Raw genomic sequence first — 25,786 nt, forward strand, 5'->3', positions numbered from 1 at the left:
CGCCTGCAGTGCTGGCATCCCATATGGGTGCCAGTTCGAGTCCCGGCTGCTCCACTTCCACTCCAGCTCTCTGCTATGGCCTGGAAAAGCAGTAAAAGATGGCCCAAGTCCTTGGGCTCCTGAACCCACATGGGAAACCAAGAAGACACTCTTGGCTCCTGGCTTTTGATCAGCACAGCTCCGGCTGTTGCGGCCATCTGGGAAGTGAACCAGCAAATGGAAGACCTTTCTCTCTCTCTCTGCCTCTGCCTCTCTGTAACTCTGCCTTTCAAATAAATAACTCTTTAAAAATAAATAAATAAATAGGACATGTCCTGACATCTCCAGAGCCAATCAGGAGAGATTCTATCCACTCAAAACTCCACCATTTCATGGAAGGTGGGTTGAATGGGCAGGGTCTCTTCCATTCTTTGGCAGCAAAATAGAACAAAATGGCAAAGTTTTAGGGTGAAAAAATTCCCATGGCTGCTTTCTAGACCAAATAGTTTAGGAATTCTGGAGGTAAAACCAGGTTATTCCGATGTGCTACCAGGTTGAGAGTCTCAGGTTAAACTCCTGAGGAGCCACCCGGAGCTGGGGCTGAGATGGAATTCACATACTCCAGCTACTTCCAGTACTCCAGACAAGGTGTGTACACCAGAGCAGAAGTGGAATCCTAATCACAAGAAGGGAGGGAGGGGCTGGCATGTTCTTTAAGGGTTAAGGACCAGCGCCAGTGTTACAGCAGGGCTGCCGTTGCAGCCTGGTGGGAAGAGGCTCAGATTAAGCACCATAAGACTTGGGTTCTGGTCCTGCCTCTGTCATCTATTATTTCTAGGAGCTTAATGAAGTTACTTACCCTCCAATCTGAAAATGTGACCCTGGGGTGTGACATACCTGTCCAGGACAAGCCTGCTGTGTGCAGGTGCAGAGCAGTCAGCATTATGCAAGAAATGGGGAATGTACAGGCTGGCGCTGTGGCATAGTAGGCTAAGCCCCCACCTGCTGCCACAGCATCCCGTACGGGCGATGGTCTGAGACTCAGCTGCTCCTCTGCTGATCCAGCTCCCCACTAATGCACCTGGGAAAGCAGTGACAGATGGTTCAAGCGCTTGGGTCCCAGCACTGGGAGACCTGGAAGAAGTTCCTAGCTCCTTGGTTGGATCAGCCAGTTCATATCTATGCTGCTCCTATTCCAATCCACCTCTCTGCTTCTGGCCTGGGAAAGCAGTGGAAGACAGCCCAAGTACTTGGGCCTCTGCACCCATGTGGGAGACCTGGAGAAAGCTCCTAGCTCCTGGCCTTGGATTAGCTCAGCTCTGGTCATTGTGGCTATTTGGGGAGTAAACCAGCGATGGAAGACTTCTGTCTGTAACTCTACTTCTCAAATAAAAAAAATTTTTTAATTGCACAGGCAATACACAGTTGTACATACCACCCCCCGTACCTTATAAGAATATGGTGCCTCTGAACCTATAGCACACCCCTTTTGCCAGTGTCCTTGGTTATTAATCTAATTCCTTTTTCTGTTCCGGGATCCCATCCAGAACACCACATTGCATGGAGTAATCATGGCTCTGCACACAGCCTCTTGGCTAGGACATAACAGTGCATTTTAGGCCAGCGCCGTGGCTCACTAGGCTAATCCTCTGCCTGCGGCGCCGGCACACCGGGTTCTAGTCCTGGCCAGGGCACCAGATTCTGTCCCGGTTGCCCCTCTTCCAGGCCAGCTCTCTGCTGTGGCCCGGGAAGGCAGTGGAGGATGGCCCAAGTCCTTGGGCCCTGCACCCGCATGGGAGACCAGGAGAAGCACCTGGCTCCTGGCTTCGGATCAGCGAGATGCGCCGGCTGCAGCGGCCATTGGAGGGTGAACCAACGGCAAAAAGGAATACCTTTCTCTCTGTCTCTCTCTCTCTCACTATCCACTCTGCCTGTCAAAACAAAACAAAACAAAACAAAAAAACAGTGCATTTTAGATGACAGCACAGCCTGCAGCATCACCACAGGGGACTCAGATGCAGGGCAGAACAATGCACACCCGCCATAAACGGGCCGGTTTACTCCGCAAGCTCTCCAGCCGTGACTCTGGAGGTTTTGTTTTAACTTGGTGGGACCACCTTTATTTCAGTTTACATTTTAAAAAATGTATTTCAGAGAGAGAAAGAGAGAGAGAGACAGGCAGGCAAGCAGACAGAGCTCCCATCCACTGGTTCACTCCCAGAGAACCAAAGCAGGGAGCCTGATGTGCAAGCTATGTCTCCCACGTGGGCGGCAGGAACCCAGTCCCTTGAGCCATCAGCACTGACACCTAGAGTCTGCCTTGGCAGGGAGCTGGAGTCAGAAATTAGGATCCGGCGGTGGCACTGTGGCGTAGTGGGTAAAGCTGCTGCCTACAGCGCCAGCATCCCATACGGGTGCCAGTTCGAGTCCTGGCTGCTCCATTTCTGATCCACCACACCGCTAATGCACCTGGGAAAGCAGCAGCAGATGACCCAAGTCCTTGGGCACCTGCACGCACGTGGGAGACCCAGATGAAGCTCCTGGCTTCCACCCAGCCCCTGCCCTGGACTTTGTAGCCATCTGTGAAGTGAACCATGGATGGAAGATACCCCTCTCTCTTTCTCTCTCTGTTTCCGCCTCTCTTTCTCTGTAAACCTTTCACATAAATAAATTAATTTTTAAAAATAAAAGTTACGACAACCATGAGGAACAAGGTTATAAATTTAAATTCAGTATCCTAGTAACACAAGCAGTGTGGATAGCAAAATTCACAGTAAAGAGAATTAATAATGAATACTTCAGTAACATATGCCAAAATAAAAAAGTTTACAGATGTCCTTAAACTGCTCCCAAATCCCACTTATAAGTTGATTGTTTGAAACTTAAAATGCATTTATTTCGCTTGAAACATCATTGATTGTTGGGTAAATTCTAACAACCCCCAAAAAAATGTATTACCCAGTAAAACAAGTGGAAGGGCCGGCGCCATGGCTCAATAGGCTAATCCTCCGCCTGTGGCGCCGGCACACCGGGTTCTAGTCCTGGTCGGGGCGCCGGATTCTGTCCCGGTTGCCCCTCTTCCAGTCCAGCTCTCTGCTGTGGCCCAGGAAGGCAGTGGAGGATGGCCCAAGTGCTTGGGCCCTGCACCCGCATGGGAGACCAGGGGAAGCACCTGGCTCCTGGCTTCGGATCAGTGCGGTGCGCCAGCTGCAGCACGCCAGCCACGACGGCCATTGGAGGGTGAACCAACAGCAAAGGAAGACCTTTCTCTCTGTCTCTTTCACAGTCCACTCTGTCAAAAAAAAAAAAAAAAAAAAGTGGAAGAGTGTGTTCTTGCAATAAGCAGTACATAGCAATGCTTGAAAAACTGGTAAGTAATCAAAACAGGGAGGGTAGGATGGGAAGTATCACTACGTTCCTAAATCTGTATATATGAAATACATGAAACTTGTATAATTTAAATAAAATTATAAATAAATGTCTTGCTTTTCTCAAAAAAGGGAAAATGAGTATGAAATACTCATTTCATGAGTATGAAAATGATCATGAAATACTCATTTTATTTATCTTGAGTATTGATGCTGAGAAACTGAATGAGAATAAAATAAAGTAGGGAAGATGGAGTTATGGGAAAATGCTCCTGCAAACTTCCAAGACTTCTACAGGGTCCCAGCCCTTGTTCACCCGAGGCCAAAGCCTGCCTTTCTCTCAGGGTTAGTTCTTTGACTCAGCACCAAACTTTGTTTTTATTTTTAAAAAGATTTATTTATTTACTTGAAAGACAGAGGTGACATAGAGAGAGAGGGAAAGACAGAAAGAGAGTGATCTTCCATCCGCTGGTTCACTCCCCGCAACAGCCAGGGCTGGTCCAGGTCAAAGCAAGGAGCCAGGAACTCCATTTGGGTCTCTGGTGCGGGTGGCAGGGGCCCAAGGACTCGGGGCATCTTCCTCTGCTTTCCCAAGCACAACAGCAGGAAGCTGGGTCAGAAGCAGAGCAACGAGGACTCAAATCAGTGCTCTGATACAGGACACTGGCATTGCAAGCAGCGGCTTTACCTTCTGCACCACAACGCTGGCCTCTGTCACCAAATTTAATAGTGCAGCTTAGATTTGACCTTAGAAGCACCTTAGAGTTGCCTAGGGAGCTAAAAAAATAAATAAAAAGAAAAATAATTGCTGTCTATCTTTAGCCTGCCAGAGCTCTCACAGTGAGGGGTTCTTAAGAGACATTAACTTCTCATGATTCTGAAAGCAAGACGCCTCAGCCTGATACCAAGGTATTAGCAGGTTTGGTCTCTCCGAGGCCTCCCTGCTACGCCTTCTCTCTGTGTCTTCACAGGGTCCTTCCCTCCTGTGTGGCTGTCTTGGTGTCTCTTCCTCTCCTTACCAGGAGTCTCATTTAGGACTGGGCTCCACCCTTATGGCCTCATTTAAATTTCACTACCTCTGTTAGGACCCTGTCTGCAAACATAGTCACACTGGGGGGATAGGGCGTCAACATAAATTTTAAGAGGACACAATTCAGTACCTAACACCATGCCTTATCCCAGATCAGTTGAAATGTATAGGGTAGGACAAGCTTCCAAGTTAAGAAGCACCAGCAAGGGCCGGCGCTGTGCCATAGCAGTACAGCCAGCGACTGTGATGCTGGCATTTCATACTGGCGCCATTTCATACAGTCCAGCTGCTCCACTTCCAATCCAGCTCCCTGCTAATGTGTCTGGGAAAGCAATGAAGATGGCCCAGGTGCTTGGGCCTTGCATCCATGTGGGAGATCAGGAGGGAGCTCCAGGTTCCTGACTTTGGCCTGGCCCAGCCCCGGCCGTTGTGGCCATTTGAGGAGTAAACCAATGGATCAGAAATCAATCAGTCAATCTGTGTATGTGTGTGTGTGTAAAACTCTGCCTTTCAAATAAATAAAAATAAATCTTTAAAAAAAAAAAAGCAGCAGCAGCAAATCCTGGGCTTAGGAGACAGCCTGGCTCTTGCCTGGGACTTCTGCCACTTACTAGCACTTAGCTGTGTGTACCTGAGAAAGCCACCTGAGCACCAAGCCTCAGTGTCCTAGCACATAAATAATATAAAACTAGTGCGTTGGGTTCCTGCAAGAACTGAATGAGATTCCTGGGGACGAGCAGTGGTCAGGCACCTGGTGTAGGTAATGCAGTCCTGGCTGCAGCTGCTGCTGCCATAAGCAGGAGACAGCAGGCAAGACTTGGAGGAGTAGCAACAAAGGATGTTTGCTTGAGAAAGATAATCTGTGGGAATGAACAACAACAACAAAAATCTTCAGATTTTGGTGGCAGTTCCCAAAATGTCCATCAGGGGGCGCGAGCAGCATAAAAAAGAGAATCCGAGTGCAACCAAGAAAGTGGATGAGAAGGAAGGAAAAAACTGGATCTGGGGGCCCTTGTCAGCACGACCAGCTGCCACTGTGTATACAGTGGGTGTCTTCAGTCAGGTGCACAGATTTCACAGACCTGTAAAATTCAATATATGGATTAATCCTCCCCTAGCTTTTTATCCCCCTAATTATTTTTCTTGGGAGGGACTTGTGAAAGCATAGTGTGTTAGAACAGGACATAAGTAAGTTGTTTACAGTAAGTAAAGTTATAACCGACACCCCAAACCAGACAAGCCGTCAGCACACACAACAGTGACCTGTGGGCCCCGGCAGAGGCAGGAAAGAGGAAAATGTGAAGACAACGGAGGCAGAGATGGCTGGCTGCCTGGCCCTGAAATCTGCCAGCCCTCTGGGCATCCCCGAGGTTTGGCGGGGTATACAGCTGCTGGAGCAGGGAGTACAATCCCCAGCCTTCCTTGAGCTGCAGGTGGCCATGTAGCTAAGCCTTGACCTCTGGGGCATGAGCGGAGGTGGCAGCTTGTGGGGAATTCCTGGAGGGCAGAGGGCAAGTGCCTTCCTCCATGCCCTTCCTGGAATGTGGTTGCCATGACAGGAGCTCCATCTTCTACCTGAAGGCCAGGGCAGCGCCCCAGGGATATCACCGGGGAAGGCTATAAACAGGTGGATTCCAGGTGACCATAGGAGCTCCGCACAGACCTTAAATTTCCCACCCCTAGCCTTTCATGTAGGAGAAAAATAAACTTTTTTTAAAGGATGTATTTATTTATTTGAGAGGAAGAGTTACAGAGAGAGAGGGAGTAATGGGTCTTCCATTCACTGGTTCACCCTCAAATGGCCGCAGCGGAGCTGGGCCGATCCAAAACCAGGAGCCAGGAGCTTCTTCCAGGTCTCTCATGCCAAATACTTGGGCTATCTTCCACTGCTTTCCCAGGCCATAGCAGAGAGCTGGATCAGAAGTGGAGCAGCTGGGACTCAAACCGGTGCCCATATGGGATGCTGGCACTGCAGGCAGCAGCTTAACCTGCTACACCACAGTGCCGGCCACAGAGAAAGATGAACTGAAGCCATGTGTAAGCCAACAGCTTGGGTCTTTGCTACTCATTGCCAAACCCAGTCCAACTGATGCAGCATACTAAACACCCCAGATGCACAGTAGCAGGAAGCTGGGTGGAGAGTGGAGGAGCTGGGACTCATACCAGGCACTGTGATATGGCATGCAGGCATCCCTAGGAGCAACTCACTGTTGTGCAAACATCCACTGTCTGCCCCGCTCCCCAAGTTTCGTTTCTAAAGAATACTCTGGAGAACAGATGGATGGAAAGAACGAAAAATTAAATAGAGAAGGTGGTGGCCACAATGCAAGGACAACTGTCAGACTTTTATTTTTTAAAAAAAGATTTTATTTATTTGAGAGGTACCATTACAGACAATGAGAGAAAGAGACAGAGAGAAAGGTCTTCCTTCCGTTGGTTCACTCCCCAAATATCCGCAACGACCAGAGCTGCGCCGATCTGAAGCCAGGAGCCAAGAGCTTCTTCCGGGTCTCCCATGTGGGTGCACGGGCCTAAGCACTTGGGCCATCCTCCACTGCCCTCCCAGGCCACAGCAGAGAGCTGGACTGGAAGAGGAACAACCGGGACTAGAACCCGGCACCCATATGGGATGCCGGCACCGCAGGCGGAGGATTAACCAAGTGAGCCACAGCGCCGGCCCCCTGCACTTTTGTTCTGACAAAGTTTCTGGCCAGGGATCCATATGCCTTGGTTGAGTTTGTGTTGAGAGAGAATGAGGAGGTATGAGAAGCAGCACAGGGGGCCTGGTGCTGGGGCAGGGTTGAGCTTTAACTCAGGTGAGTAACCCTGTGACTTGCTAGCCTCCTCTTTAACACGGGCCGTCCTAAAGGGCTGTTCAGAAAACAAATAACATGGGCCCCCAAGGTCAGCGCCAACTTCCTTCACTTATGCCTGACCCCATCACCCTTCAGATGTATCAGAACTCCTTTAGCACAGTATCCTGGGATTCTTTTTTGCGTTTATCAACTCTACATTAGTGGTAGAAAGCTTATCAGAACCCTCAATGGAATCAGAAGTATTTCAGAGCTCCCTTGCACTCCCCCGAGTGGAAAATGACCGTATGAGAACCCAGGATCTTGACCCTTTTGGGCAGAGGTTTTAACCTGCCTGCAACAAAGAGAAGCAGGGAGGCTCCTGTTAATTTCCAAGAATCGCACTCCATGCTCTTCCATCTGGCGTGGCACTTTTTTTTTTTTTTTTTTAATGATTTACTTATTTATTTGCAAGGCAGAGATACAGAGAGAGAGGGAGAGAGAAAGAGAGATCTTTCATCTGCTGGTTCATTCCCCAAATGGCCGGGGCTGGGCCAGGCCGAAGCCAGGAGCCAGGAGCTTCTTCTGGGTCTCCCACAGGAGTGGCAGGGGCCCAGACATTTCGCCCATCCTCCACTGCTTTTCCAGGCACATTAGCAGGGAGCTGGATTGGAAGTGGAGCAGCCAAGACTCGAACTGGCACCCATATGGGATGCTGGCACTGCAGGCGGAGGCTTAATCTTCTATGCCACAGTGTTGGCCCCAAACAAACTTATCTCCAAGTTTATCACTTGATCAGTTATTCACAGAAGAAATATATAAGCATTCAAAGATATTCTGACACATGCTACAATGCAGATAAACCTTGAAAACATTATGTGAAGTAAAATAAGCCAGTCACAAAAGGACAAATCTTAATGTGCCACAATGCCTACTGAGAAGAGAAACAGGAAGACTCTGGGGTCTAGATATTTCCTGCACTCCTGACATCACAGGCTTCATTTCCCCAGTGTGAATTTTCTGGTGTTCAGGAAGACCTATGCTGTGGCTGAGGGCTCCTCCACACTCAGTGTGTTCACAGGAGTGGCTCCCTGGTGTGTGCTCTGAGGCTGAACAATGTCTGAGCCCCTCCAGGAAGTTTTCCCACGCTGCTCATCGCATTCCTACGGCTTTTCCACTGCGAATTCTCTGATGTGGAACAAGTCCAGACGCCACCTGGAACGTTCTCCCACATTCCTTACATTCAGGAGCTTTCTCCCCACCACGAATTAAACAATACCGAACGTGCTCTAAATTCCTTTACCATGCTGACAGGTGCTCCTCAACTTAAATGCTGATAAACCCGCCCTCAGTTACAACGATCCTTAGGTTTTGAATACACCTAACCTGCCACACATTTCAGCCCAGTGAGCTGGGGTGGGGTCTCCCTGACTGCAGGGGCTGCTGGGAGCACTGTGCCAGGTGCTGCAGCCCCACGTTGCCAGACAGGATGGGACTGCACGGTGCTGGCCAGGAGAAGTTCCAAAGTCCATCCTCCAGGCGCATTTCCAGCGAACGTGTGCCCCTTTCACATCATCTTCAGGGCAAGGGGCTGGAAGACGAACATCTTCAGTCAGGGACCGTCAGTCCGTGAGCCTTCTCCAACAGCAATTCTCTAAGTTCCGTGTCACGGAATGAATGTGCGTGTCCCCTGAGAATCGCCATGGCAAAACCCTACCCCCGTGTGTCACCGGATCTGGAGTAACGAATTGGAAGCAACTAAGGTTGAATGATGTTATAGAGACCGGGGTGGGGGGGCCTGAACTAGGGTTAGTGTCTTTATAAAGAGGAGACACCGGAGCGCTCCCTCTCCCTCTCCCTCAGCTCACCGCATCCAGGAAAGGCCATGTGAGGACACAGCCAGAAGGCAGCCAGCTGTGAGCCAGACAGAGAGCCCTTGCCAAAAACTGAATCAGCGGGAACCTGGATGCTGGACCTCCAGCCTCCAGAGCTGTGAGAACACAAACGGGCGGGGTTTAAGCACCCAGTGTGTGGTGTTTTGTTATAGCAGCCTGAACGCACCAATTACAGCACAAGCTGTAAATTCTGAGGCAGCCACCCCACGTCCTCACCTAGCTCGCTGGTAAAGAGAACACGTTTGATGAAACTTAGTTGGTGAGGGAGGGGGAGAAAATTCATATAAATTCTGGGGAGAGCATATCTTTCCAAATGAAGAATGTGTGGACCCTTTGAATGAGCAAGTCTGCCTCTGAGCGTGCATTCCATACATGGACTCTTGTGTGTAAAAGAATTACATGTGGACAAGGTGAGCGAGGGCAACATTTTTCATAACACCAAATGGTTTGAAATAGTCTAAAGGTATCCACAAGGAAGTGGCTAAACAAATCACAATGCATTCACAAAATAGATTAAGAGGTATTTACTTCTTTAAAATTTTTATTTCTCTATGTGAGAGACAGATAGAGCTCCCACTTGCTGACTCACTCCCCGAATGCCCACAACAGCTGGGACTGGGCCAGGCCAAAGCCAGGAGCCAGGAGTTCAGAACTCAATCTAGGTCTCTGCTGCGGGTGGCAGAAAACCAATCACTTGGGCTGTCAGCGCTGGCTCCTGGGTGCGCCTTAGCAGGAAGCTAGACTGAGCCAGAACTAGGGATAAAACCCAGGAATTCCAACACGCCATGCAGGGGCCTCGATCACTGCCTTCACCTCTAGGACAAATGTCTGCCCAGAATTAAGGATGATTTCGAATAAGCTCTTTCTATACCAACATGGAACTATCTTAAAAATAAAAGGTTCGGGCCGGCGCCATGGCTTAACAGGCTAATCCTCCGCCTTGCGGCGCCGGCACACTGGGTTCTAGTCCCGGTTGGGGCGCCGGATTCTATCCTGGTTGCCCCTCTTCCAGACCAGCTCTCTGCTATGGCCCGGGAAGGCAGTGGAGGATGGGCCCTGCACCCGCATGGGAGACCAGGAGAAGCACCTGGCTCCTGGCTTCGGATCAGCGAGATGCACCGGCTGCAGCGGCCATTGGAGGGTGAACCAACGGCAAAAAGGAAGATCTTTCTCTCTGTCTTTCTCTCTAACTATCCACTCTGCTTGTCAAAAATAAATAAATAAATAAAAAATAAAAGGTTCAGAATAATGCTTAATGAAGGCACTAATTGTGTTAAAAAATAAAAAAAGAAGGAAAACAAGCAAACAAACAAACAAAAACAGAGGGAGGGTCTTCAATATCAATCCAAAATTTAAAGACAAAATTTAAAAAAGAGGAAGGAAAACCTTACCTAGTTACTGGAATGTTCAGGGACCTGCACACACTCCGGCTCCTTCCTCTGGGGAGGAAGACTGGGTGCTGACACCCTTTGTTCTAAGTTCTATACTGTAAAAGAGCACAAGACCATTTCAAAAAGTTCATGGAAAATGGAATTAATCAAAAAATAAATTTATTTTGGTGCAAAAAAAACCCACTTTATCTACACATAGCTTTTTCACAATATGTATTTCCATGAACTTTTTGAAAACTTCTACATTATTTTAAAAATTAAATTAAAAAAATCCTGGAATCTGGGAAGGAGATAGGTGAAGATGTGAATTCAGACAGGCAAGATGGCTACAATACAGCAAGGAAGCCCAGAGAACGCATCACTGCATGGCCACCCACCATACTAGCTAGTCTACTTATCTATTGCATTTTCCCCTCCTTTAGATTGTTCATTGAGGGAAAGGATTTTGTTTACTTTTTTTTTTTTTTTGCTCCCACAGTTATATCCATTTTTTCAATATACTGTACAATTAATGCTCAATTTTACTTTAAAAAAAGTATTTATTTGAAAAGCAGAGTTAGAGTGAGGGAGACAGAGAAAGAGAAAAAGGGCAAATGCCCAGAACTAAGGATGATTTTGAATAAGCTCCATCTTTCATTTGCTATTTCATTCCCCCACACACACACCGCCCCAAGTGGCCACGACAGCTGGGTCTGGGCCAAACCAAAGCCAGGAGCTGGGAGCTCCATCCGGGTCTCCCACATTGGTGTCAGGGGCTCAAGTACTTGGGCCATCACCTGCTGCTTTCCTAGGCACAGGATCAGAAGCAGGGCAGCTGGGGTTTGAACCAACACTCATATGGGATGCTGGCATCGCAGGCCATGACTTAACCCATGACTCCACAACTCTGAGCCCCGTTTTTTCCCTCCCTCTCCCTGCTATATCCTTTTTGCTTTAATACACTGTAAAATTAATGTTGACTTTTATTCTTTTTAAAAATCCATATTTACTTATTTAAAAGGCAAAGTTACAGAGTGGGAGAGACAGAGCAAAATCTTCCATCCACTGGTCCGCTTCCCCAGTGACTGCCAATGGCCAGGCTGGTTCAGGCCAAAGCCAGGAATCTGGGTCTCCCACACATGCTGCCCAGGGTCCAAGTACTTGGGCCATCCTCTGCTGCTCTTCCCAGATGCATCAGCAGGAAGCTGGATTGGAAGCAGAGCAGCTGGGACTCCAACTGGAGCTCTGATACGGGATGCCAGGGTCCCGGGGGGTAGCTGAACCTGCTGTGCCACAACACCGGCCCCCACTGCCATTACCTCGGAGCTAAGAACAGTGCTTGGCACAGAACAAGTGCTCATAAAGCCGTCGTCTGAAGTTAGGATGTACTCAGTTGATAAGCTTGTCTCTGCTTGTGTAGACTTCAGTTTTTCACCTATTCGCAGCCACCCTATTGGGATCAGTGAGAAGGTAGCTAGCAAGGAGGAGCTAAGGTCACCAGCCCCTCCCTGCAGCCCCACCTGCACTGCCCAAACTTTCCCTCCCTTCTCCTCACAGCAGAAAACTGCAGCTTCCATGAAACCACCACACAGAACCAGCACCAGCTGAAAAATCAAACCTGGCTGCCAGCTGCATCCCAGCAATGACACTTGGCTCTTTGTGACATCATTAAAATAAAATTACTGCTTAACAGGCTAATCCTCCACCTTGCGGCGCCGGCACACCGGGTTCTAGTCCCGGTCGGGGCGCCGGATTCTGTCCCGGTTGCCCCTCTTCCAGACCAGCTCTCTGCTGTGGCCTGGGAAGGCAGTGGAGAATGGTTCAAGTCCTTGGGCCCTGCACCCGCATAGGAGACCAGCAGAAGCACCTGGCTCCTGGCTTCGGATCAGCGAGATGCACCGGCCGCAGCGGCCATTGGAGGGTGAACCAACGGCAAAGGAAGATCTTTCTCTCTGTCTCTCTCTCTCACTATCCACTCTGCCTGTCAAAAAAAAAAAAAAAATCTTTAAAAATAAAATAAAATTAAATTAAATTAAATTACTAATGAGGCCAGCATTGTGGCCAAGAAGGTTAAGCCTTTGCCTGCAGTGCCAGCATCCCATAGGGGCACCAGTTCGAGTCCTGGCTGCTCCACTTCTGATCCAGCCCCCTGCTGACATGCCTAGGAAGGCAGAGAAAGATGGTTCAAGCACTTGGGCCCCTGTCACCCACATGGGACACTCAGATGAAGCTCCTGGCTCCTGCCTTTGGCCTGGCCCAGCCCTGACTATTGCAGCCATTTGGGGATGACCACCAGTGGTTGGAAGACCTTTCTCTCTCTCTCTCTCTCTCTCTCTCTCTCTCTCTCTCTCTCTCTCTCTCTAATTCTGCCTTTCAAATAAAATAAATAAATCTTTAAAAAATTAAAAATAAAATTACTATGATGTCACTCTTACTTCTGTTACACACTTCATGCCATGACACTTCTCAGAGTTCCAAAAAAGAGCAAGAAAATGGGCAGTACTCAAGCCCCCCCCCCCCAACTCCACCCCGTATGAATATCTGGATAAGTCCCAGCCCAGACACCACTCCCTGTGCCTCCAGACCGGAAAGGGACAGACCCAAATCCCTTAGAGTACGGCTCTCTCTTGAGCATGTCTGCACTCCTTCTTGAGTGTAGATTTTTGCTTTGCATGCAAATAAACTTTGCTTCTCTGTTGATCTTTACCTACATCTCATCCCCAAATTCCTTGTGTCGAAGACAAGAACCTGAACCCAGCCACCCTATGATACTAACTTGAACAGTCCGCTCTCAGGCGAGTCTCAGCAGCATTCCTCTTGTGGTGCCCACTCATAAAAGTGTACATTCCTGGGGCCAGTGCTGTAGTGCAGCAGGTTAACGCCCTGGCCTAACATACCGGCACCCCATATGGGTGCCAGTTCGAGTCCTATCCAGCTTACTATGGCCTGGGCCCCTGCACCCGCGTGGGAGATCCTGAAGAAGCTCCTGGCTCCTGGCTTCGGATCGGCGCAGCCATTTGTAGCCGGCCATTGTAGCCAATTGGGGAGTGAACCATAGGATGGAAGACCAATCTCTCTCTCTCTCTCTCTCTGCCTCTCCTTTAACACTTTCAAATAAATAAATAAATCCTTTTTTAAATAAAGTGCACATTCCTGGGGTCAACCTTGTGGCACAGTGATTTAAACCTGCAATGCCAGAATCCCATATTAACTCCAGTTCAAGTCTCAACTGCTCCACTTCCGATCCAGCTCCTTGCTGATAGCCTGGGAAAGCAGTGGAGGATGGCCCAAGTGCTTGGGCCCCTGTACCCACATGGAAGGCCTGGAAGAAATTCTTGGCTCCTGGCTTCAGTCTGGCCCAGCCCTGGCCATTGCTGCCAACTAGGGAGTGAACCAGAGGATGACGATCTCGATCTCTCTCTCTGCCTTTCAAAATCTTTTTAAAAAATAAAGTAAAAAATGTACATCCCAGGAAGACTGTGGCTTCCAAAGTGAGGACCAACAGGCAAAACAAGCTCAGAAACTCATGCTTCAGGAAGGGATACAGTTGTCCCTTAGTGTCCCTTAGTGTCCATGGAGAATAAGTTCCAAGACCCCAAAATCTGTGGATGCTCAAGTCCCCTACATAAAGTGGCACAGTATTTGTATATAACCTGTTGAATCCTCCCCAATTCTTTAGATCATCTTTAAGTCCCTTATAATATGAACTATAACGTAAATGCTATGTAAATAGATGTTACATTTTATTGTTTAGGGAATAATGACAAGAAAAATAGTCTGTACCGTTCAGTACAGATGTAATTTTTTATTGGCAGTTTTGTTTGTTTATTTTTATTTGAAAGGTAGAGTGACAGAGAAAAGGAGAGAGATCTTCCATCTGCTGGTTCATTCCCCAAATGCCCACAAGACCTGGGGCTGGTCTAGGAAAAAGAAGATCTACAAAGTCAGGAGACAAAAACTCCATCTGGGTCTCCCCTGTGGGTGGCAGGGACTCAAGGACTTGAGCCACTATCACTGCTTCCCAGGGTCTGCATTAGCAGGAAGCTAGGGTCAGGAGCCTGAGCCTGGTGTCCAACCAAGGTACTCCAAGGTAGGCCTGGCTACCTTAACCGCCATCTTAACTACTAGGCCAAATGCCCATCCCCAAGGGCACTAGGGGGCCTTCAGAAGGTTTATGGAAAATGTGCATTACGAAAAAAAAAAAAAAAACCACCAAAATCAGCTTACTTTTAGATTCAATTTTCCCAGGAAGTTTCTTAAGACTCTCATATTTTATGGGTTTTTTTGTTGTTGTCGTGAATGTTTTTTTCCATTTGTTATCTGGTTCTGCTCTGTTATATGTAAATATTGTTTTAGCTTATTTTCAGTGTTGATGTATAACTTAGAAGATCTACAAAAAATAATTTTGTCTCCATTTCAATAGTTCTGCAATTTTTGTTTCTAGTCTTAATGTTTTGCCATAACTTCAGAAAACTGCATTGAACACTAAGGGCGACAGCAGGCTTATCTTGCTGCCAAGAAAAAAAATCTAAGGACATACAACAACACATTCTAGTTATAAGAGATTTAAAAAAGAACAGTACAGGAGGGCCAGCACTGTGGCATAGTGAGTAGGCTGCCTCTTGGGATGCCTACGTCCCGTATCAGTGCCTGGGACATAGTCCTGCTTCTGCTTCTAAGCTAGCTCCCTGCTAATGATGAACCTGGGAGGCAGCAGATGCTAACCAAGTACTTGGGCCCCTGCAACCCATGTGAGAGAGCTGGGTGGAGGTCCAGCCTCAGCTATTGTGGGCATTTGGGGAGTGAACTGGCAGATAAATGGAAGATCTGACTCTCTGACTTTCAAATAAAATTTTAAAAATTATAGGAAACAGGGACCCATCTTGTGGCACGGCAGGTTAAGCCACCTCCTGCAACACCAGCATCCTATATGGGCACCGGTTTGAGTTCAGGCTGCTCTATTTCTGATCCAGCTCCCTGCTAATGTGCCTGGGAAAGAAGAGAAAGATGACATGAGTGCTTGTGACCCTGCACCCACAAGGGAGACCCAAATGGAGTTTCAGGCTCCAGTCCATTAGAATCAGTGGATGGACGATATCTCTCCCTCTCTCTCTAATTCTGCCTTTCAAATAAATAGAATAATTCTTTAAAAAAAAATATATAGGAGGGCTGGAGCTGTAGCGTAGCAGGTAAAGCCACCACCTACAGTGCCGGCATCCCATATGGGCGCTGGTTTGAGTCCCGGCTGCTCTACCTCTGATCCAGCTCTCTGCTATGGCCTGGGAAAGCAGTACAAGATGGCCCAAGTCCTTGAGCCCCTGCACCCACATGTGAGACTAGAGGAAGTTCCTGGCTCCTGGCTTCAGATTGGCGCAGCTCCGGCTGTTGCAGCCAACTGGGGAGTGAACCAGTAGATGGAAGACCCCTCTCTCTCTCTGCCTTTCCTTCTCTCTCTGTGTGTAACTCTTTCAAATAAATAAATCTTTTAAAAATATATATATATATATACATATATAGGGAACAAATTTGTGAACCTGAATAGGAAACTGACAACAGTAAAAGAAACACAGACAAAAAAAAAAAAAAAACTGAGCAAAAACTAACGAAAAATCAAATGGTGCCTTTCAAAGCGGAAGGGAAGAACCTGTAAGTGCTCAGAGGCAGAGCCTGAGGGTGGTGTGGCCAGGAGCTCAAAACCCTCAGTGTAGAGCCAGAGGGTGGGGTGGCACAAACCCCCCCACCCCGGGCACGCACGCTGGAGCACCAGTCAGGCACCTTTTTCCTTGCGGCCACTCTAGGCACATGGAGGGGACCTGTCAGTTGGGATGGATCTGCCCTGTTCTAGGCTTCCAGCTCAATGCTACAAGATTGGTGAGAGATTGGAGACCACATAGGATGGGACAGTGGCTGTCCAAGATAAGCCCAAGTCACAGTGAGGCATTCCCGAGGCCTCAAACTCAGTTACTTTTTTTTTTCTTAAAGATTTATTTATTTTATTGGAAAGACAGAGTTACAGACAGGCAGAGGCAGAAAGAGAGAGGTCTTCCATCTGCTAGTTCACTCCCCAGATGGCCACAATGGTCGGAGCTGCACTGATCTGAAGTCAGGAGCCAGGAGCTTCTTCCTGGTCTCCCATGTGGGGGCCCAAGGACTTGGGCCATCTTCTATTGCTTTCCCAGGCCATAGCAGATAGCTAGATTGGAAGTGGAGTAGCCGGTACTGAAATCGGCACCTATACGGGATGCTAGCACTACAGGCAGCAGCTTTACCCACTATACCACAGCGCTGGCCCCTCCTTTAAAAAAATGTACTTATTTATCTATTTGAGGGGCAGAGTTACAGACAGAGAGAAGGAGAGGAAGAAAGAGAGGGCTCTCATCTGCTGCTTCACTCCCCAAGTGGCTGCAATGGCCAGAGCTGGGCTGACCCAAAGCCAGGAGCCAGGAGCTTCTTCCGGGTCTCCCATGCAGGTGCAGGAGCCCAAGCACTTGGGCCATCCTCTACTGCCTTCCCAGGCCATTAGCAGGGGGCTGGATTGGAACACAAGCAGCTGGGACTTGAACCAGTGCCCATATAGGATGCGGGTGCCATGAGTAGAGGCTTAACCTATCATGCCATGGCACTAATCCCTCAGTTACTCATTTAAAAAAAAAAAAGATTTATTTATCTACTTAAGAGGCAGAGTTACAGAGATAAGGAGACACAGAGAAAGGTCTTCCATCCGCTGGTTCACTCCCCAAATGGCTACAACAGCCACAGTCAGGATGATCGTAAGGCAGGAGCCAGGAGCTTCCCACGTGGGTGCAGTGGCCCAAGGACTTGGGCCATCTTGTACTGCTTTCCCAGGCCATAGCAGAGAGCTGGATCAGAAGAGAGCAGCCGGGACTTGAACCAGTGTCCATATGGGATGCCAGCACTGCAGGCGGCAGCTTTATCCACTATACCACAGCACCAGCCTCAGCCCTCCAATTTCAACACCTTACCTCTATCTCCTTTCCCTGTTTCATTTTTAATAATTATCATCCTCTATCATTAAATATATACATACATATATATGTATATGTATACACACACACTTAATTACTGTTTTCCCTCCTAGAACGTAAGATCCATGAGGACAGGGATAACTTATTTTTTTCCCCTCATTGCTCTAACCCCAGAAGCTAGAACCACAATATCTAGGTGCACACAAATCCAGAGGGTGAGGGCCTAGGGGGACCACAGGACTGTGAAGTGGGTCCTGGGGAAGAGGTATAGCTGATGCCCTTACCCAGAAGGAGCTGCAGACCAGTGGAGTCAAGACACTTAGGAGCACCCTCCTCAAAGGAACGGTGCCATTGCGAGGCCACGCTGAGGGTGCTGGAACTGACAGCTGTGAGAGGGAAGAAGTCAGCCAGGGCTGAGCAAACTCAGTATCTACTGAAGAACAAGCCGCTAGTGCTGGCTGGAGCTGTAACTTGATAAAAGAAGCAAGGAGTCAAAAGACACTGAGGGGGCCGGTGTTGTGGTGGAGCATAGCACTGGCATCCCATACCAGTGCCAACTCGAGCCCTGGCTGCTCCACTTCCGATCCAGCTCCCTGCTAATGCTCCTGGGAAAGCAGGGGAGGATGGCCCAAGTGCTTAGGCCCCTGCACCCATGTGGGGGACCCGGAAGAAACTCCTGGCTCCTGGCTCAGCCCCAGTCATTGCAGCCATCTGGGGAGAGAACCACAGATGGAAGATCTCTCTCCCTTTCACTCTGTAACTCTGTCTTTCAAATAAATAAAATGAATCTTACAAAAAAAAAAAAAAAAAAGACACTGAGCTGTGAGCCAGGGTGACTGACGGGTCTGTGATACACTGGCAGGTGAGGAGCTGGGTGGATGAGGGGGTTAGATCTGGGGCATGCTGACACAGCCACGTGTCCCTGGCTCTCACCCCCACACACACCTGCCAATGGCAATCTGCCAATTCAGGGCAAGGCCTCCCCCAGTATTTGTGCGAGTCCCCAGAGGCTGTCTTACACGTCCCAGGGAGCGAGTCTGGTCATCAGCAAACACCAGCTATTCTCTGCGACTGTCCCAGCTCAGGGCTCCCCCCGCTGGGTGCCAGCTTGGCCTTGCCTTAGCAACAAATAAATGCCAGCTATGACAAACTCTAAACATTGAAAAGTGTACAGAAGCTGTGATTACAGAGTTATAAAATGGAAACGCCACCAGAGACCTTAAAAAACAAATAATCTAAGGGGTAGACATTGGAGGCAGTGGTTAAAACACCAGTTGGGCACTTGCATTGCCTATCAGAGTGCCTGGGTTTGGGTCCTGGATTAACTCCTGATGATGGCTCAAGTATTTGGATCCCTACCCACCCATATGGGAGACCTAGATGGAGTTCTGGCCTCTGGCTTCAGCCTGGCCCAGCCCAGGCTATTCAGGGAGTGAACTAGTGAATAGAAGACCTCTCTCTCTCTCTTTTTTTTTTTTTTTTTTTTTTTTTTTGACAGGCAGAGTGGATAGTGAGAGAGAGAGACATTGAGAAAGGTCTTCCTTTTTGCCATTGGTTCACCCTCCAATGGCCGCTGCAGCCGGCGCATCTCGCTGATCCGAAGCCAGGAGCCAGGTGCTTCTCCTGGTTTCCCATGCAAGTGCAGGGCCCAAGCACTTGGGCCATCCTCCACTGCACTCCCGGGCCATAGCAGAGAGCTGGCCTGGAAGAGGGGCAACCGGGATAGAATCCGGAGCCCCGACCGGGACTAGAACCTTGTGTGCCGGCACCACAAGGCTGAGGATTAGCGTGTTAAGCCACGGCACTGGCCAAATCCATGCTGTCTTTTTTTTCTTTTTCTTTCTTTCTTTCTTTTTTTTTTTTGACAGGAGAGTTAGACAGAGAGAAAGGTCTTCCTTCCATTGGTTCACCCCCCAAATGGCTGCCACGGCTGGCGCGCTGCACCCATTTGAAGCCAGGAGCCAGGTGCTTCTTCCTGGTCTCCCATGTGGGTGCAGGGCCCAAGGACCTGGGCCATCCTCCACTGTACTCCCAGGCCACAGCAGAGAGCTGGACTGGAAGAGGAGCAACCAGGACAGAATCTGGTGCTCTGACCGGGACTAGAACCCAGGGTGCTGGCGCCGCAGGCGGAGGATTAGCCTAGTGAGCCGCGGCACCGGCCCAGACCTCTCTCTTCCCTCTTTCTCTGTGACTCTCCCTTTCATATAAATAAGCTTTAAAAATTAAACATCCAGGGGTCAGCACTGTGGCACAGCAGGTTATACCACCACCAGCAATGCCAGCATCCCATAAGGGCACTGGTTTGAGTCCCAGCTGCTCCACTTCCAATCCAACAGAAAACGGCCCAAGTGTTTGGGGCCCTGCCACATATGTAGATCTGGATGAAGCTCCTAGCTCCTGGCTTCAGCCTGACCCAACACTGCCTATTGCAGCCATTTGAGAAGCGAACCAGCAAATGGAAGATGTCTGTCTCTCCCTCTTTCTGTAACTCTTTTAAATAAATAAATCTTTTTTAAAAAATTAAATATCCAAAGTCCTGTTGTATGTTTTTCAGTTGGCTCATAGGCAGCTATTTTATCTCCAATTTTCAGCTCTCATTTTTGAATTTTGGCCCAGGCACTCTCCAAGACTCCAGGGGAAGGTCTAACAGGGCCACTGTTTGGGAAAGGATTTCGGCAGCCTACCTCGGGGGCCCTGACCATGTCCATGCCCTTTCACCATATTCCTGGGAATTTATCCAGGAAAAAAAAAAGACAAACATAAGAACACCTTTGTAATGTGCCCTGGTTTTTACCAATCCAGTGCTTCTGTTCCTCGCCTGGTACCTGAATCCCTTTCATTCACCAATTTATACCTGCAGGGTTGGAGGCTCTCACAGATTTCTAACTAGCCAAAAATATCTTTTCCTTTTCACAGTTGACAAATGGTATTTCATTGATTTTTTAAAAAGACTTGTTTGAAAGTCAGAATTATACATAGAGAGAAGGAGATGCAGAGAGAGAGAAAGGTCTTCCATCCACTGGTTCACTCCCCAACTGGCTACAATGGCCAGAGCTGGGCTGATCCAAAGCCAGGAGCTAGGAGCTTCTTACAGGTCTCCAATGCAGGTGCAGGGGCCCAAGGACTTGGGCCATCTTCTACTGCTTTCCCAGGCCACAGCAGAGCGCTGGATTGGAAGTGGAGCAGCTGGTACTCAAACTGGCACCCATATGGGATGTTGGCACTGCAGGTGGCCACTTTACCTGCCACGCCACAGCGCTGGCTCCTCCCATTGATTTTTTTTAAGTTATTATTTAAGAAGAGAGAGAGAAAGCATTCCCATTCACTCCCTAAATGCCTGGAACAGCTGGGGCTTGTCTGGGCTAACACTGGTTAAGAACTCACATCAGGTCTCCGTTGTTGGGTGGCAAGCACCAACTACTTGAGCCATCACTGCTGCCTCCCAGGGTCTGCACAGCAGCAAGCTGGATGAGGAACCTGAGCTGGGTATCAAACCCAGGAACTCCAATGTGAGACATGTGTGTCTTAGCCAGCATTTTAACTGCCTGGCTAAACACCCACCTGCCACTGACGTTTGAATTTGGCCTTTTTTGGCATACAGTCAGGGAGAACTCTTCTTCCATACATTTACTGCCCACCTGCACTTCCCATGCCTATTTACTAAATAATACACAACCCATGCACACACACACACACACACTCACTGCTTTATAATGTGGCCTTTGTCATTTTCACACTACTAGGGCATGTCTCTGAGCTACACCTTGCTCTCCTTAACTTGTCCAAGCTTCCTGGAGCAGCATTCTGAGCTGACCCTGGACAGGTGAGATCTGAAAGCACAGGAACGGGGGAAAGCAGCTGATGCAGGTGGTAGAAACTGTGTGGCCAGGTTGTGTTGACAAAGGAAGCCCACTATGTGATACCCATCTGTTCTTTTTTTTTTTTTTTTTTTTTTTTGACAGGCAGAGTGGACAGTGAGAGAGAGAGACAGGGAGAAAGGTCTTCTTCACCGTTGGTTCATCATCCAATGGCCGCTGTGGCCGGTGCATCTCGCTGATCCGAAGCCAGGAGCCAGGTGCTTCCCCTGGTCTCCCATGCGGGTGCAGGGCCCAAGGACCTGGGCCATCCTCCACTGCCTTCCTGGGCCATAGCAGAGAGCTGGCCTGGAAGAGGGGCAACCGGGACAGAATCCGGCACCCCAACCAGGACTAGAACCTGGTGTGCCCTATTGAGCCACGGCGCCAGCCAATATCCATCTGTTCTTAATTTTACTACCCACAAAGTCCAAATCTTGAAGTCCGAGACTTTATTTTTTAATTTACCCAATATAAATATTAATTGTCTTTTAATTTGGTCAATAAAGGCATTGAGGAAAAAATTCCTATCAGCACCATTTTTTAAGAAAAAAAAAAAAAGAGAGAGAGAGAGAGGAGCCTGTGCTGTGGCATAGTGGGTTAAGCATCCAGCTGCAGTGCTGGCATCCCATATGGGCACCAGTTTGAGTCCTGGCTGCTCCACTTCTGATCCAGCGCCCTGTTGATGGTCTGAGAAAGCAGTGGATAGGCCGGCGCCGTGGCTTAACAGGCTAATCCTCCGCCTTGCGGCGCCGGCACACTGGGTTCTAGTCCCGGTTGGGGCGCCGGATTCTATCCCGGTTGCCCCTCTTCCAGACCAGCTCTCTGCTATGGCCCAGGAAGGCAATGGAGGGTGGCCCAAGTGCTTGGGCCCTGCTCCCGCATGGGAGACCAGGAGAAGCACCTGGCTCCTGGCTTCAGATCAGCGAGATGCGCCAGCCGCAGTGGCCATTGGAGGGTGAACCAATGGAAAAAAGGAAGACCTTTCTCTCTGTTTCTCTCACTATCCACTCTGCCTGTCAGAAAAAAAAAAAAAGAAAGAAAGAAAGCAAGCAAGCAGTGGAGGATGGCCCATGTGCTTGGGTCTCTGCACCTGTGTGGAAGACCTGGAGGAAGCTCCTGGCTCCTGGCTTTGGATCAGTGCAGCTCCAGCTGTGCAGCCATTTGGGGAGTGAACCAGCAGATGGAAGACCTCTCTCTCTCTCTCTCTCTGCAACTCTTCCTTTCAAATAAAATAAATAAATCTTTAAAAAAAAAAAATGAAGGAGAGGGCCAGGCATTGTGGCGGAGAGGGCAGAGATGCCAACTAGGAAACCGGCATCCCATTTGGACAACAGTTCCTGTCCCAGCAGCTCCACTTCTGATCCAGCCCCCTGCTAATGAAAGCAATGAAAGATGGCCTGGGAAAGCAATGAAAGATGGCCCAAGTGTCTGGACCCCTGCCACCCACATGGGAGACCTGGATGAAGCTCCTGGCTCCTAGCTTTGGTCTGGCTTGGCCCTGGTGATTGTGGCCATCTGGTGACTGAACCAGCAGGTGAATATCTCTATTTATGTATCTCCTCTCTAACTCTGCCTTTCATGTAAATAAATACATCTAAAAAAAAAAAAAAAGAATGAAGGAGGGGCAGGCATTAGGTGCCACAGTTAAGACACTGCGTGGGACGCCCTCTTTGCATGTCAGTGCCAGGGTTCACTTCTGATTCCCGTTTCCTGCTCAGGCACATTCTGGGAGGAGGTTGGTCTTGGCTTAAGTACTCAGGTCCCTTCCACCCACGCAGGAAACCAGGTTAAGTTCCAGGCTCCTGACTTCAGCTTGACACAACCCTGGCCCCTGCATGCATCTGGGGAGTGACCCAGCAGATCCAAGATCTCTGTCTTCTTGCCTTTCAAATAAATTAACATTTTTAACAATCGCAGAGAGACAACCTCAGCCCATGCATGCATGCACAGGCCATGGATGTGAGCATTTCACTGGGGGCCAGGGCAGACGTCACGTGGGCCAGCGCAGTGGGCAGGGTGTGTTGGGGAACGCTTGGGGTGACAGAGAGGAGAAATAACACCTACAAAGTCAAGAGTGGTCATGCTGCTTTCCCATGAGCTGAAATCCACCTACGCGGCACAGCAACAGGCTGGGACGGAGGGTCACAAGGCCCCCAGATCTGACTCTCCCTTGCTCCTGGAGGCCTGTCTTCCCTTTTCTTCTTCCTCTAACCCTTACTCTGGATTCAACCTCAGACCTACGGTGAGCCTATGGTTCTATCACAGGACGCCTCCTTTAGAGATTTCTTTTGGCCTAGGGCTAAGGTTTCTGTTTGTCACTGAAAATCATCTGATTTGTGGGGAAAAGCAAGACACCTCCATGATACTAAAAACGTGACCGATGGTGCTTCCCCTTTGCAGCTGTTGCCGAAGCAACAGCAACAAAAACCAAGTAGAGGGTACAGCCTGAGATACTGGCACCCTCGACTGCAGCACAGGTTCAAGGCCCAATCCAGTTCCCTGCTAATGCACGTGGGAAGGCAGTGGAAGATGGCCCAGGTGCTTGGGCCCCTGCACCCATGTGGGAGATAGGGACAGAGTTCCAGTCTCCTGGCTTCAGCCTGGCTTCGCCGCAGCGTTGTGGCTACTTAGGAGGATGAGAATCAGGAACCCAGTTAGAGGTGTTCCTTCCGGCAACACACACAAATCAATAAGTAAATCTGAACTCACCCTTGAACTGCAGACCCAGGCCAAGTAATCCACATAAACATCAAAGACAACAAAAGCTCTCACGGAGGGTTTCATGACCCCCTCGGTGGTCTGGGCAGAGATCTGCAGGTGAGGAGAAAGCCCCTGTGTCAGGGAGGGCGACATCTCGTTACCTGCCAGGTCTCAGCCCTGAAGCCGGCGGTTCCTAATCTGCCACGTTCTGCAGGAGGCGTGCATGGGGTGCTGGTGCTCACATCACCACTCCTCGCGAGGGCCCTAGGACCAGCCTCCTTTACTGCTGGACAAACCGGTGGAGTGTGGAACGTGCACATAGCCACACTGCCAGTGAGTGAGCCACAGCCCGTGCCCTTGGCCACTGCTCTTCCCTGATAAAAGGGAGTTGTTCTCACAGTGAGCAAATATTTGAGCATCTGCAGAAGGCTGGGTAATAAGGGAGCCACACAAGCAACTGTGGTCTTTGCCCTCAGGAAGGGAGAAATGTCATGGGGGTAAATTAGCAGGAGAAATAAGGTAAACGTATGATAAACAGCAAAGCAGAACGTTGACTCTGCTTCCTAAGAGAGGCATGCAAATTTTGATGGGAATTCAGAAGACGGAAGAGAACCTCCTACCCCACACCTGGTGAGGAAGGTGAAGGCGGCCTCACTCAGGAGGCAGGGGCTGAGCTGGGTCCTAAAGAGCAGTGCATCGACCAGGAGACACTCAGTGACAAACAGGGGTCGTTCCACGCCCAGGGAGAGTCCACCTGCTGAAGAGGCCACGCAGCCAACAGCCGATGTGCTGAGATGTAGCCGAAGCAAGAGGCAGGTGGAACAAAGCTGGGACCCAGGTGTCCCAAGGTCCAGTCTCGCGCTCTTCCCGACCTTGTCGACCACAACCTTCACCTGCTCCTGACTTGGGCTCTAAGGCTACAGCCTGGCTGGTTTCCAACTGCTTCCCAGGCTACTTGCTTCAGCCAGGGGTGGACTTCCATCTCTGACCGGAAGCCAAGGCTGATTTCAGGCAAGTCAGGGCCTCCGTTTCCCCATTTACTCCTCTGCTGGTAGCGTCCCACCCACCTTGATGGGATCATTTCACAAGCCCCATGGGGTCTTCTCTCCTCTTGGACTACAACCTCTATCAGAGGAAAAACTGAGTCTGGTTCAAAGGGTGACATAAAGTTCACCCCTTAACCTCAAGGGCTCCAGCATCAAGCACAGCACTCACTGCACTGTCACAGGCCAAGAGCAGCAAGGTGGGATGGGCCCTGGGTGGGCTTGAACATAAGAGGGCGTCGAACCCAGACACAGGGACCATCCGCAGCTCAGCTAAGATCCACCGCTGTGAGTAGGAGCAGTCAATGGGCCCTAAGACTTCTAGAAAACCTTCCAGGAAAAGGAAAGGCACAAAGGTAGGGCACTGTGTCACTTGGTGGGAGGCAGAGAATTCAGGCAAAGGGATGGGAGAGGCAGGGCAAGTCCCGGCTCAGCGGGGTTTTCTGCGCGTTTTCGTGTGCCATCCAAAAATGCACAGAATGCTTCTGATGCGGTGGGACCTCCACGAACACTTTCGTGGTTTTTTTTTTTTTTTTTTTTTTTTGACAGGCAGAGTTGGTGAGAGACAGAGAGAAAGGTCTTCCTTCCGTTGGTTCACCCCCCAAATGGCTGCTACAGCCAGCGCGCTCCGAAGCCAGGAGCGAACCCTTTCTTAAAATACAATGAAGGCTGGCCGGCGCCGTGGCTCAACAGGCTAATCCTCCGCCTTGCGGCGCCGGCACACCGGGTTCTAGTCCCGGTTGGGGCACCGATCCTGTCCCGGTTG

At 49.5% G+C, this 25,786-nt stretch overlaps 1 long non-coding RNA gene across 3 annotated transcripts; it reads right to left on the reverse strand.

The window, feature by feature from the left end:
• Window positions 1–3,821: 3,821 nt before the first annotated feature.
• On the reverse strand, window positions 3,822–24,288 carry LOC133777146 (uncharacterized). Of its 3 annotated transcripts, none has more exons than XR_009868501.1 (3): window positions 24,139–24,288; window positions 10,456–10,550; window positions 3,822–3,957 (listed from the first exon to the last, which is right to left on the reverse strand). It is a non-coding gene; the product is annotated as an uncharacterized LOC133777146 (long non-coding RNA). The 3 variants fall into 3 exon arrangements; XR_009868499.1 differs by lacking the exon at window positions 3,822–3,957 and adding an exon at window positions 6,828–6,962; XR_009868500.1 differs by lacking the exons at window positions 3,822–3,957; window positions 24,139–24,288 and adding exons at window positions 6,828–6,962; window positions 23,987–24,104.
• Window positions 24,289–25,786: the final 1,498 nt, after the last annotated feature.

Source organism: Lepus europaeus, chromosome 18 (assembly GCF_033115175.1).
Source record: "Lepus europaeus isolate LE1 chromosome 18, mLepTim1.pri, whole genome shotgun sequence".
In the NCBI taxonomy this organism is placed as follows: domain Eukaryota; kingdom Metazoa; phylum Chordata; class Mammalia; order Lagomorpha; family Leporidae; genus Lepus; species Lepus europaeus.